The following is a 15,332-nucleotide window of genomic DNA, read 5'->3' as shown; positions in this document are numbered from 1 at the left end:
ATACTGATGTTATGCTCAAAGAATTTAGAAAAAAATAAATGTGGAAAACCTAGAGGGAGTGGAAGATGAGATGAAGAGGCTTTGGGGGAGGAGCAGAGGAGATGCTGATGGGACCATTTTTGCTTGCAGGCATACATCTGGTCTGTAGATTGAATGCCAGGCTGTATTAAAATGTACTCTACTGCTTTATATTTTACTTCTCACGCTGGCCTTAATCTGTTGCTCACCTTGTAGGATACTTTCCACCTTAAAATCCACATATATCTTTACTCTAACTGAGGTAACATGTGCCACTTCTTGTAATGACGACATCAAATCAAATCAAATTTATTTATATAGCGCTTTTCACAACTGATGTTGTCACAAAGCAGCTTCACAGAATTCCAGTAAGACAAAGATTTGACATGAAATGTAAAAACAAATGTAAAACCCTCAAGTGAGCAAGCCAGGGGCGACAGTGGCAAGGAAAAACTCCCCCAGCTGAGGAAGAAACCTTGGGAGGAACCAAGGCTCACAAGGGGTGACCCATCCTCCTCTGGTCAATCTACTGGTGATGATAGTTAGTAGTCCATGAGAACTTTAGTGTAGGGACAGTTTCAAGGCACTTGGTGGTTGCTGGAGCGTGGGCAGCTGGTCTGAAGCGTGGAGGAGGGTCTCGACAGTCATCCATCAGTGTCCAGACAGACAGGTGGGCAGTTGTTTACTCGGAAAGATGTAAAGGGATGGAATTAGTTTTGAACTGTTTTGTGTTTGTAAAGTAGAAAATATGAAAATTTCCAGAGTGTGGCTAATGACTCCGGCAGATCTGACTATGACAGCTTTAACTAAAAGGAGAGAACCAGGAGGACACACAGACACGGGAGCATCCTGCAACAGACATCACACACACACACACACACACACACACACACAGGCATTGTTGGGGGCAGGTGCTCAAGGCAAAATAATAAATAGCACCCATCACCAAATTTATTCATAAAAAAAATTTAAATTGTAAAACAGTAAAACACTTTAAATTCTCTGTCTGTCTCTCTGCTACAGTTTGTCCCACTCCCCCTTCATTAACCATGACAAACCTAAGTAAACAGCTGGACAGGGCTTTGAAATCATGTATTTCATGCCTCATGAGTCCAAAATGGTTCCTTTACGTTTTCAGCGGGTGTGACGCCTAAATGCCTAAAAGGAAAAGTCGGGCCGGTAGCCATGTAATATTTTCAGTGTCGCTCTAATGTTAAGTGTTGTGGTTAATTTTGCACCAGACAACATCAGGGACTGCACAAACACTGTCATTACCTGTCTGTCTGATGCTGCGGGTCAGATGAGAAGTGTGTAGTAGCGGTTTGGCCTGGCGCTCAGCCGTTGTGTTAAGCGGAGAAGGAGGAGTGAGGGGCAAGGCGGGTGTGGATCAGAGCAGAAATCTCAAAAGAATGCAAACACTTTTGTGGGGAAACTGAAGACAGAGAGGGTCATTTTTATTTTTAAATAATGATTAATTTTAAAAAATTGGCTTCAGCAGGAAGAGCACATTTTTCATCCAGGACAAACGAGCACGAGGTGCTTGAGCACCACTAGGGGTCTATCTGGACACGTGCCTGCACACATAGCCCATAAACGCCCAGGTTGACGTATGTGTCGCAAACCTTTTATAATGTCTGAAAAGTTCCCTACACAGCTTTAAACTTCACTTTTAATCATAATGTCCCTAAGTGACAATTACTGAACATCATGGATGAAGTCACATGAGAGTTTTTGAATTTGCATATGTCTGACCTCATTTACAGAATGAAGGTGTGCTTGGTAATTACAAAGAGACAATATGAACTCAGTCTGGGCTTTTAGAGGTTAACCTTTAACTCAGCTTCACCAACATTACTCCAGCCCCTATCCTTCAGACACCTTGCACACTCTAGCTCTCCTTCATTTTCCTGTACTTTTGTCCTTTTGCTTCTTACCCTTCTTCTGCTCCTAATTGTAATCGTTCATCTTGCTTTCCCCTTCTGCTTTATTGTGCCCAAACTTAACATTGCCCCTCCAAATCATTTCCCCTTCGCCACTAAACTGTGATCCTATACATTCTACTTTAACATCTCTTTACCCCTGTCTTGCCCCCCACCCCCAACCTAGATTTACCCCAGCTCATACCCCACCCCTAAACACCTGCAGTCTTCTCATGCCCTTGATCCTGACCTCATATAAGCTGCCTGCTGTGCTGCTCCTACACCTGTTAAATCCATCTATTCTCTGTGAATAAATTCACCCCTATCTCTTATCTGTCTGTTTTTTTCTTGCTAAAACCCTCCCCTATACCTCTGCACGCATTCCTCCTGTTTGATCTGGAACTCATCTCAAAAGCAAAGACTTCATGTCTGCATTCAAAGATAGTTCTGGTGAACTGAGTCCTTTGGTTCCTTTGTTTTCTCTAAGAACCATATACCTTGCTTGATAAAGAATTAGGTGTAAGTACACTACACTCTTAAGAAGGTTCTACTAAGGTTCTTTGAGAGATGATATAGAAAAACTACGTTTGGTACCATTAAGAACTACGCTTAAGACATGTAAGTGTTAAACATTTTAAAGGTTTAAAAATCGATCACTTTATTATAAGGTTATTATGGTTACCCATCTATATGTATTGCCCAAATATTTTCTTTATGCAACCAAAAGTGTCCAATATTTCTTCTGAAATGAAGCATATTATTAGAGGTTTTTGTTGCTCTTTGCTGCAGTAACAGCTTGTACACTTCTGAGAAGTATAAAAGCTATAGATATTGGAACATTTATGTCAGAGCGTCACTAGAGATTTATAAATCGGGGGCTAATTGAAGCTAAGCTTGCAGCAACTCAGACAAACAGATATAACAGTTTATCACATGCTTATTGATATAAACACAAATATAGCATGTTAGCTAGCCACTTCAAACTCACCCCTGAGAGAAATGTGTCGGGTTATTTGCCTGCCTTCTGCCTTCTTGTTCGTTCTCTCTCTCTCTCTCTCTCTCTCTCTCACACACACACACTCTGTCTTACTCTCCTTAGAGCCTGATTTTGATTTCATTTTAGCCAAGTCTTTACCATGAACAACTCTCAATTAAACAACTCAAAATTTACGTGATAAAATTGTGGACACGAGGGTCAAAGACCTTTAGCTTTTGATGCAGATAAACCGAACTTATCATGACAGATGGTATTTGATATATTATATTTTTTTATCATAGCAGAGAGAATAAAAATTAGAAACAAAAATACATTTATTTCTGAGGCTGTTGGAGGCCCTGGGAAGCATTAGTGAAGTCAGAGAAAATAAGTTATGGCACAACCCACACATCCAACGGATAAGACACTGCATCATTACAAAGGATGCATTTAGAGTTTACACATCTTAATGCAGATGTTATTTAGTACAAGATTAGCATTAGGCATGGCAATATTAGGTCAAAACATTAAAACTTTCTTGACTCCACTGACCATGCAAGAGTACTTGGTTCTACAGTTGCAGATTTCAGTCCATCTGTTGCTGAGCATATTTTGCTAGCCTTTCAGCATTTTCTTCAAGGGCCACCACTGATTAGGTGTTATTTTGGTGGTAATCATTCTCAGCGCTACAGTGACACTGACATTTACATTTACATTTATGCATTTGGCAGACGCTTTTATCCAAAGCGACTTACAAAAGAGGATCTAACATTCGAACTACAGCACAAATTATACAAAATACCTTACATTAAGTGCAATATGCCATGAAGTAATAAGTGAATTAAAGAAAGACTTTCAGTGCAAAAGATACTCTCGGAAGAGCTGGGTTTTCAAGGATTTCTTGAATGCGGAGAGGGTTCCTGTTGCTCTGATAGTGCTTGGAAGCTCGTTCCACCAGCGTTGTACCAGAGATGAGAATAGCCTCAACTGACCTGTACGTTGTATGTTGGTCGTGTTAGTTGGCGCTCCTTTGAGGAACGGAGAGGGCGGGCGCTAACGTATGGTTTTAAGAGTCTATTGAGGTAGATGGGAGCAGAACCAGTGAATACTCTGAAGGCCATCGTTAGTGATTTAAATTTGATGCGAGCAGCTAAGGGTAGCCAATGCAGCTCAACTAATAGGGGCGTGACATGTACTCTTTTAGGTTGGTTGAAGACCAGGCGTGCTGCAGCATTCTGGATCATCTGTAGCAGTCTCACAGCACAGGCCGGAAGACCTATCAGTTACAATAGTCTAGACGGGAGATTACTAACGTCTGAACGAGGAGCTGTGTTGTATGTTGAGTTAGGTATGGCCTAATCGTAACGTGATCTGCGAAGGTCAGCTGGTCATCAACCATGACACCTAGGTTTCTTACAACCTTGGTGGGAGCCACTAATAGGAACTCTAGCTTGATGCTGATGTTGTGGAGAATAGCTTGCTTGGCTGGGAGGATCAGTAGTTCAGTTTTGGATAAATTCAATTGGAGGTGATGTTCCTTCATCCATGTAGATATGTCAGAGAGACAGTCAGAGATTCTAGTTGCCAGTGAAGTGTCTCCTGGAGGAAAGGATAAATGACATAACAGAATGACATAAATGAAATAAAGGGACATAGCAGTGTGTGTTATGCTAGTATGACTGGATCAGACACAGCTGTGCTGCTGGAGTTTGTGAACACATCAGAATAGGGAATAGTTATGGATAATCTGTGTATTTAAGCATGATATTTACTGATAATTACTGATAGATACTAACTTTGGTTACTTGTCCTGGCTAATTAAATACATTTGGAGTAAAGGAGAGACTGAAACTTGGCAACAAAAAAGAAAGAGAAAGAAATGTGACCATTAGTGGCCCAGTTGATGGGCTGTAAACAGTTGTCAGTCAGATGGTTCTTCAAGTAAATGTTGTATAACATTTAAGAAACTGGTATCTCTCTCTCTCTCTCTCTCTCTCTCTCTCTCTCTCTCTCTCTCTCTCTCTCTCTCCTTTCCCTGCAGGCTCTCTCAGCTTTATTGCAGCCGCTTTAGACATCTCTTCCTCTAATCTCCATGGTACTGGTGAGTTGAAAGCTGGAGCCCTTCCCGTTCTTTTGATCCTGGCCTCTAAGCCCACTGTCCGTCCTGCCTGAGCCCAGAGGAGCCGCTGGCGACTGGGCAGTGGACACACAACAAAGAGTAGAAGCAGGGAGAGTCCAGGCCAGCGTGAGAGCAGGGATGAGCTGGCTAAATCACGCCTTTGTTCTTAAAGAGCACAAGGCTGTGCCTGCGGCTTTCGGACGATGCATGACCCTCTTCAGAACAGGATTTCTCCACAGGGAAGGGGCTCACTTGCATCTAGAAGAGCTACCAGTGTCTACCATAGATTTCAATCTTCCAAATTGATATATATCTTACTTAATTGCAATCTAAATATTTGGAAAAGATATTATTTTGACAAAGAAAATTTTGTAGATGTATTGTAGACATCTTGCATAAAAATGATTATTCTTTTTCAAATAAGTGTGTTAAGTCAAAACCAAACTGTGTTGTATTGCACTTTCCCCAGAAAACTCTGCGTTTTCTGAAGTCATGTGTGTCTTTGTGTGTATTCAGTGGAATCTCGTCCCACCATGGCGCAAGCTGGCACCTGACAGCCCAACAAAGGCCAGTGTCACAGGTCAGAGGTCATATGTCATGGCTAGGTTCTTCATACTTGGGAGGCTCTGCATAAATGGGAGCTAAATCACTCAGCATGTCTTTAACTCTCCCTAGCTCTCCAGGCCAAACTCTTTTCGGAGGGTGTGATATATACATAGGCTTACAGTGGTCTCCTCCTTTGACCCTTCGACAGAGCAGATGTTTTGGCCCTTTTCTGACCACCCAGAGCTTTGTGATTAGGCATAATTGACCTTGTCAGAGACTGGACAGGACCTGAGGCACAGGCAAAGCCTTACGATTAAACTAACAAGACACATTAAACAGATATAAATTACTTTTTTTTCTTTTCTACCTGTTAGTTAACTTCCTTTCAATCACACAGTGCTACCAAGCTTGAAGGGTGTAATCCCCCCAGGCTTTTTCTTAGAGGTAAAGTGCAGCCAGGTACCACTTCTTCACTTAAACTGCTGCTATTAGATCATCACTAGGGCTTAATTCAACTAATTCCCCATTTGTCCACAACTTTATCATCATGGGTGTTGGGGGTGGGACATTCTCTCAATTATAGATCCAAAAATCCTGTGGAATGTGGAATGATTTTCCTATATAAGTTTTATTCAGACGTAATGTCCTTTCTGTTAAAAAAAACTCAATGCAGAAACATGCTAATATATATATTAAACAATTAAATACTAATCTGCAGTATAAAAAAATGAAGAATAATTTGATTGCAGATGATGATATATCACTGTGTAAACTGCAGATGGAGGGCACTAAGTAATTTTATACACAGCTCTGTAAGACACTCATAAAACCTATGGTTTGAATCATTTATGTTCACTCAAAATCATTTCACCTGATAAACCAATAAGAGCTTGTATCAACCACCTTAAAAGACCTGCAACTTCTGAACAGAAACCAACCAGAGAGAACTGCAGTTTCCCACAGTTGTAGGCATTCCCTTTAAAGTAGAAATGGAAAGCTTATTTGATTGTGCAATCTATGCATGAATGTTTTGTTAGGTAAACAGACATACTATTAACGTGTCTCCCAGAGTGCAACTTACCATCTAAAGAAGATTCTCACTATTGTTTGAAAAGCTTATTTGTCATCTCATTTTTTGCCATGTTTTGTACTTTTGTGCACAAAATAGAAATATAAACATGGCTTATAAACACGGTTACATTAATATCCTTTTAAGTTAACAATATTTTTGCTTTTACTTTTACAGGAAATATTCCCATGCCATTACCTACAGACTATAGAAAATCACATTGATTTTAGATATATTGGGGATTGTTCTTCAGTTGCATTGTGGCCTAGTCCTACATTATAAAAACGTTATCTGAGATTGTTTTGGAGAAAGAGTCCCCCACCCCCCAACCCCTCTCTCTCTTTAGCCTAAGGTTTGTCTTGCCTCCAGCCCTTTCTGGGTTGCCATTATTTCCCAATGCTGTTGATTTCTTCTTCTCTTTTTCATGTCAACCCCCCACAGCCCCCAGCTTGTTTTCTAAACACCTCTCTCTTGTTCTCTGAAGTGCCCACTTCATTCTCTTTTTCCTTCTGTCTCCATCTCTGCTTTGAATCTCTGTTTTGAAAGGCTTAACTGCCCCTGAACGCCTTTTAACCTTTGCTCTCTTCCTGTCTTCCTCTTTTTATATTCTGTGCCCCTTCATCCTTAAGTCTGCCAGGGAGAAAGGAAGGCCAGACATAGGCTAGAGAGAGAAAGAATAAAAGAGGGGGAAAAAGGGAGAGACGGTCATGTGCAGAAGTTTTAGTGCCCCTGATTAAATGACATGTTTTGTTTTCGTTTCTAAAAGAAGTGAATAACATATTCACTTAGTATATATTATTATTTTTTGTGACGTCTGTGAATTTCAAGTGAATGTTTCACTTATATTCATCTGGGGAAAAAGGGCATTTGTGCAGAGATGTACAGTCAGGGGATTTCATAGAGCTACTGTACATTTACAGAAGTACCTCCATGTTCATGATATTCAACAAACTGTAGGTCAAATATATTCTGAAAAAAAAAAAAAAACATTTCCAAACATTTCCGAAGATTACAATATTCAAACCTTTAACTTTAACTTACCACACACCAAGTCTCTTCTGCTTGTATAGTTGTGTGGTTGTAAATTCAAAGAGTGCTATGTAGTTAGTCCTATGATGACCGGTACTGAACATATACAGGTTTTTCTTGTCATTTTTCCTCAAACAACAGAAAATAGAAACTAGTTCTGTAGCATTTACATTGTATTAGGTATCACAAGTAACCACATATATGAAGTGATTTTAAACTATTGTGTTGTTCACAGATATGTTCTGCTGCCTGGCAACCATAGCACTAGTGACAAATGCCATTGGCTGGCAAAGCAAGAATTGTGAATAGTACAAATAATAAATATATGTATTTACCAAACACCATTATATTTAGATTCACAGTTTATGAAGTCCATATGCTATGTGTAAACACATGTTTTACTGCTTTTAAGGGACTTTTACTACTGTAATGCATGGCTATTTGAGATTTTTGTATTTTATGCTTTGTAATAAATTCAGAAGAATATCATGAGAATATACCTCTCGACTGTGTCAGTGTTTCTGTGTGAATGAGAGAGAGAGAGAGAGAGAGAGAGAGAGAGAGAGAGAGATGTGATTTATTGACACCTCTTGTCAGCTCATAAGCTATTTCCTTTGTCTATTCAGCAAAAGCCCAAACTGCACCATTGCTATAACTCAGCAGGGGGAAAAAACACGCTTACACTGCCCCCAGCTACCCTAACTGACCACCCTGTGACCTCTCAGCCATCCGCTCTCTCCTGTCCACCCTTCCTTCTTCCTTCAGACTGCTTTCTTGAACATCAAGGTTGTTTAAATGTGTGGAACTCACAACTGATCTCAAACGAGAAGCATGTTCAGGAGTCTTGTACAAATTGTCTTAATTTCATGTCAACATTGAAAAGATTGTTTCAGATATCAATAAATATATTCAAGCATTCTCATAACTTGTAATGTCTTGCATAACAAATGTGAGTTTTTAAATAACAAACATGTAGGAGAAAGCCGTCAGGGGGTTCATAATTTTGGAGAACTTAAATATGTCTGCACGTATTTTAATAATAATGGTTGCGAACTAAAGTGTGGCAACAAGTGTGACTCTTATAGAATCAAGGTAGACACAGACTTGTGAAAGCTCTGTTTAATCAGGGTTCAGTTAAGTTGTTAGAAATATCACTCCTTCGTTCATCTTAAAATTGCTACATGTAAGTAAGACATATGTACAGTCTCCAAAAAGACAAGTACACAAGTATTTTTCAAGCTTCAAATGTCACAATGGGCAGAAATTGTATTTGACCAGGCACATCAAGTTCATCACATTATTAAAAATTATTTTGCTGTTCACAGAATAAGATTTTATCAATATTTCACTGGGGAAATATCTGCACATACCCAAGATGTTTTGTACATATTTGTTGTTATTATCAATAACAAATAAAAACTTTCATGCCTTGCGCCCAATGATTCCAGGTAGGCTCTGGACCCACCGCGACCCTGAATTGGATAAGCGGTTACAGATAATGAATGAATGAATGAATGAACTTTCATGCCTAACAACATGTCTGGCATGTACTTGTAATGTACTCCCTCTCATGGATAATTGTAATATTCTGTTTTATTATTTTTATTCAGTATTATCAGCTCTGTTAGCTGTATTTATATAAACTCCATTCGCAGAACATTTGGGACACATTCAGAAAAATACATTACAATTAATAGCTGGAATTGGTTAAATCACAAGAGTGGAGGTCAACATTAAGTATAAAATGTGTTTCACCATTTGTGATGGCATGGGTGATCTGCATATATGTGAGGGTACAATAGATGCAATAGAGTCTTATACTGGTATTTGTAGACACATATGCCGTGAACATGGCACCTTTTCTCAGAAACCCCATGTCTGTTTCAGCAGGACAGGCTTCATTCTGCATGAGTTACAAGCTTGACTGTCCTGCCTTTGTCCACATCTGTCTCCTACTGAAAATGTATATTACATCACATAGAGGTGACCACTCCTCTGTTGGGCAGCTCAAGTCTTCTTTACAGCAATAATGGGCAAGAAAAATCCACATGCAAAACTACAAGTATTAGTATCTTCAATTCCCAAAGGATTAAAAAGTTCAATTAAAAGAAAAGGTGTGAAAATGCTTCTGTTCCAGCTTTTCTGAATGTTTATATTTAACAAATAGTATTTATGATTATAATCTTTTCTTTGTTTTAATCTTTTCTTGTTAATTTGTTCAAATGAACAAATTATATATTTCTGTTTGTATTGCATTCTTAGAAAGTATCCCAGCTTTTCTGGGGACTGTAAGAACTGTTAAGAAGCCATTTTCCTGTCCAGTTTTGTCAGTCTCTGTGAAAAAAGTCTTCTGTACTGTGAAAACAGGTTTGATGTTTGACACATTTCCCCAAATTGCAAAGCTCTCTTTCTCTCTCTCTCTCTCTCTCTCTCTCTCTCTCTCTAAATGCAACAGGACATCACAATGGCTTTTAATGGCTTTGAGGTGGATGAAATTGCAGGATTAAACCTAAATATGAACACAAAGGAATCGTCACATGAAATCAGCCTATAATCCCTAAATGCTGTGTGTGTGTGTGTGTGTGTGTGTGTGTGTGTGTGTGTGTGTGTGTGAGAAATGTTATGGGTGATCTGGGCAATCATGGTGCACCATGGATTATTCCACGCATAAAAACATATCAAGAGCATTCACTTTTCTCTTCCTGACAGAGCTGTTCCCTCATTCATGGTTGCTGTCACAAAGCTGCTCTACAGACAGACTCAGGAGATTCTTTGTCCCCAGAGCCATTAGGATCTTTAACTCTTCCCACTGGAGTCGGAACCTGAGGGCTGACTGTGTCACATTCACTATATATAGGTCTGTTCGGTTAAGTGAGCAGCTTTTATGCACACCTCTAAACCCTTGTCCTCACCCCATATTCCTATGTATATTTATTTATCTATATATATATAGGATATAACCTAATGGCTTTTTTTAGCCAGTTGTACATTGCACATTTTTCACAATGTTTGCACTGCACATATTGACACTTTGTTTTAAATAACTTATTTCTTGATGCACCTTCTCACACAATGGTAGCAGTGCACTGTTCTTTGCCCTTGCTACTATAGATCCCCTTATATTTATATTTTATTCTTTGTCCTTGCATCTATATTTTTATCTTAATAATACTAATTTTTAAGATAATTTTATCTTAAAAATAACATTTATTTTATCGTTTGTATGCTCTTACAGTTTGATCTGCTTACCATGTCCTGCAAATGTAACATGCTCTCTATTCTGAAGTCTACAATGTTGTGTTTGCTGCTACTGGCTGCTAAAATTACTTTAGGACCAATAAAGAATCTCTCTCTCTCTGGACTGTTTAAGAGACATGCTCAAATGATCACAGAGAATCCTCTCACTATACTACAGTGATGTCTGTCTTGCATAAGAGAAATGAGACACAGATGAAGCTGGGGAAATAACTAATAGAGGGATGTATGTATGGAGTGATGGAGAGATAGTTGGAGGATGAAAGGATTAGTGGATGTACGCATGGAGGGATTGATGGCTATAGAGATGGATGGATGGATAAAGGGAATAGAAGGAGAGGATGGAGGGAGGGATAAATGTAGAATGAAAGCACGTATGCTTTGAGGAATGGATGGATGGATAAATGGACAAAGTGAATGTATTGGTGAATGACTGAATGACTTGACAGATTTGGTTGACAGTGACAGAGTTTTCATTTTGCTTTTAATTTCTTTTTTTTGTGCTTCTGTACCTCAACAATTTGTTTCTCACAAAGTGCAAAAAAACATTGACATGTTTGTTCTACACAGTACACACACACAAACTCACACACACACATGTTCATTCATGTGTGCCCACATTCTTTCATATCTGAACTAAAATCCTCTATTTATCTTCCACCGGCTTACCGCTAAGCCTCATGCTATTTCTTCAAATGCAAAGTTTCAACTGAACATGTGTAACTACTTCTTCAGAATCACTGTGTAAGGTCCAACTATTCAGAAGAAGTGATTTTAGATCTTTAAAGAAGCTTTCAGATTTCCACATTTCTCCGCGACTCTACAGTTCAGTCTTAGGTTGGTTATTTATTTATTTATTTATTTATTTATTTTATTTAGATGTATTTTTGCATCTCATAAAGCAAGTAAGTACTAAAACAAACTCTGAATCACCAGCCCATAAAGTTGTACACATCAGATATCCAGAGTTCTAGTAAAAATGTTCTTTTTTTATTTCCTTTTCTAAATAACAGCATTTTTACTGACCTTCAGTACATTGTACAGCAAGTTGTTTTGTCACAGTGAAAGAATGGACACAAACAGCTGTGGCTTGTATCAGATCTGAAGGGAAAGGAGCTTGATTCCCTACTCTTTACTCTCAAAGGTGAAAGCATTAACTGCTGTTTATCTAATGGGAACAGTTCTTGTATGTTACCAGTTTTTGCAGTTGTTATGAGTACCTTTCTATATTTTACAAAAACTCCAATTGACTTGCTTTCCACTTCCTTACACAAGTGTATATCTAATTTGCTTTGAAATTACTCTTGTAAAATGAACAACATAATAGTTGTTGTTTCCTTGGAAATTAAATAAATGTTATTTGATGTCAAAATCCATAAGCAGTCACCTTATGGACAGGTAGCCTTCTAATTCTCTTCAGATGAAACATTAATTGTAATTTGACATTTCTTACAGCCATTAATACGACAGACATACTAACAAAGGTCCGTAAAATTTACTGCTTCCAAACACAAGGGTTTGACAGTGGTATTCCTCTGAAAATTTGAAAACCTGCTGAGTTTATCCCAGGTGACCGTCTGGAACAATGTGATCACCTGTTTCCCTCATTACAGGAAGCAGGCAGGTGTTAGACACTGAAACAGGAAATGAACTAACCTGCCCTTGGGCTGAGATCCATATGAAACATCAAGCTTTTATTAAATATTCAGCCGACTCCAATCCTGCCTCAACACCTCCAGCAAATTCCAAAGGAAATGTGCAATCGTGCCCCTGAATAAACTGTAGTCCTCTGCATGGCTTCATGTTTCAGAAACTACAAGAGCCACACAGCCCCAGAAATTTATATTAGTTTGGGCTGGTTTGCTGAAGTTGCTAAAAGGAGAATAGTATATTTAGAGTAGAAAACTCACATCATATATAACTAGACATTAGCTGGAAGATGCCTCTATAATTTTATTGCTGCAGTGTTGTGAAGCATATGAATTAAAATATGAAGCTAGCTATTAAGCTATTAATTTTTTCAGTAATATTCTTATATATGCTTAGTTTAACATATTTAAAATTATGACAGCAATAGTTTTAAGACTTGAACCCCCCAAAAGAGGAGGATGGGGGGGGGGGGGGGGTTAACCTACAAATCTTCATAATCTAATGGCTGTAGTAGTGAGGTATTAGTTGCTGCGGTGTGTAGTTCTACAGTAAACACATATTACGGCAGTGAATCAATATATTGATTTGTAAACCTGAAGTACATGGCTGAGACACATTGGTTAATGTTTTAATGTTCTATATAAAGGCATTCCACCACTCTCCCCTTAACATTTCACAATGTAGATGTTGTATTTGTCCCAGTATAAATGGATGAGATAGGACAAAAGCCTAAGCTACAGTGACATTATTCATATTTATTTAGAATTAACTATAACATGAATTTAATTTTCAGGGCACGAAAACTGCTGACAGATTTTGATTATTGGGTGGCCTATGCCTTTCAGGTAAAGGCCTAACTTTTGTATGGTAGTAACCAATAGTATTGTGTGATTTTGCTCTATAATATACTGTTGGTAACCCCTGACTGCAGAGGTTTTTGTGGGTTACGTGACACACATGTAATGGATTTATCATTAATGGACTGCAGATATTTCAGTAAACAAAGCAAGACTCTGTAAGGATTGTAAGACTTCAGTTTACTGAAGTACACACCTGTACTCTACTGGTTACCCATTATGACCTGAAGAATAAGTTGACCCCCCATAATTGTCACTGTATAATTCATACCCTAGTGGAAAGCAATTTATGCTTGTGTCTTTTATAATTCAAGTAATTTTTCTGTCACTGCAACCCTGAAAATTAAAAGCGGAAAAAGAAGATGAATGAATGAATAATTTTTCTGTGGCTAAAATACAGCTGCTAGCGTGCATGCAGTTACCACTGAAGTTAGTGTGCTTTATAATGCCTCTTTCTTAGATAAAGAAAGAAATGAGTATCTTCAAACATGAGTATGAGAAACAAATTCTCTGTGTCCTGTCTTTTGTCCAGCTCTGTCTGAGGTCAGAAACTGATTCCAGTGGTCGACCAGACGTTGACTTATTTACACTGTCTGCTGCAATGAAAGCTTTGAAAGGGGATTAACCACAGAATTAAGTTACTCTGCTGTAACCCGGCACACAAAGACAATACAATAGATCTCTCTTTCTCAGACAGGTGCCCAAGAATGGAGGAAAGATAAACCTTTGGAAAAACCTGTCCTTGAAAACCACACATAATAAGTCACACACACATACACGCTTGTACTGGTGCCTTTTTGGAGACAATCCATTACAGGATATTTTCCCTCTGTATTATAGCCAAACAGTGCTGTGCTTATGCCTAAATGTCCTAAACATAACATTAAAATCAAAACCACTACTTGCAAATTATGATAGATTGGTCTTGAAGCACTTTGAAGTCTAATTGAGCATCATTGTCCTCCGTCTACCCCATAACTCAACATGATGCTAGCCAACATGTGCAACTATAATAACAAGAAACGTCCAAATGTATTGAGCTGTCCAAATGTGTATCATTGTCAAAAGATGCAGTGACAAGCTTCTTTCTATGGAAGCTGTTACATTTTTAAGAATTCTCATTCTCCTTTTGTGGATATTTGCCTAAGCAATGTTGACAAGGGGAAAGGCCCTTCGCACACCTCCCACATACAGTGTTGCTTTTTAGCATTTATTAACACATTCCAACAAAAACAATTCAGCCCTTGGAGTTGCACATGTCAGTCTGGAGGACGGGTGTTAAATGGTGTAAGCGACTGCTGGTGATGTAACGATTACACTATTAGTTTTAACTACATATGAAGTTTTCCTATGGTGACAGTGTGTATGTGTGAGATCCTACAGCTCTCTTCTTTGTCTTCACACATGATAAGCCTTGCTTTGTAATCAGGGTTTGCATGCCTACACACACCCCTGTCTGTGCACACCACTGACAATGTTAAAATTTTTTTGCACAGATTCATTCTTCACTTGAAATGTAGTCTGTCAGGCAAAACATTGCAACTTGAAGTTTTCTTCTTTATTTTTGAACTGAAGCTACAAAGCTAATGAATCTACTAAGTAAGGTCTAGCCCACACTACAGGACATTCAGAGCAATTTTGAGGCCGATTTGCTCCTCCCGACAATTGCAAAAGGTCTCCCGATTTTGGGCTGATTGTAAAAGATTATCTAGCCAGATTATCCTACAGTGTGGGGAGTCCATAATCCTGTATTTACTTTCCGATCTGCTCCCAATGCACTCGGGCCGCCCCAATTGTAAATCATAAATATGAAACATGTTCAATATTTATAACTCTGAATCCTGTAGTGTGGGTGAATGCTGACACCCAGGTGTGAAACCTGAGGTTAATCTCA

General features: G+C 38.7%; 1 protein-coding gene across 1 annotated transcript in view; it reads left to right on the top strand.

Annotated features, from left to right (window-relative positions):
- The window catches only part of LOC136676606 (dnaJ homolog subfamily A member 3, mitochondrial-like), a 54,282-nt gene extending 48,846 nt beyond the window's left edge, over nucleotides 1–5,436 (top strand). Inside the window, exon 13 of the transcript XR_010796305.1 lies at nucleotides 4,955–5,436. The gene's annotated coding sequence lies outside the window, so the exon portion shown is untranslated. The remainder of the gene's footprint in view (nucleotides 1–4,954) is intronic.
- Nucleotides 5,437–15,332: the final 9,896 nt, after the last annotated feature.

This window comes from Hoplias malabaricus, chromosome X2, assembly GCF_029633855.1.
Source record: "Hoplias malabaricus isolate fHopMal1 chromosome X2, fHopMal1.hap1, whole genome shotgun sequence".
NCBI lineage: Eukaryota > Metazoa > Chordata > Actinopteri > Characiformes > Erythrinidae > Hoplias > Hoplias malabaricus.
This window is presented reverse-complemented; position numbering and strand designations above follow the sequence as displayed.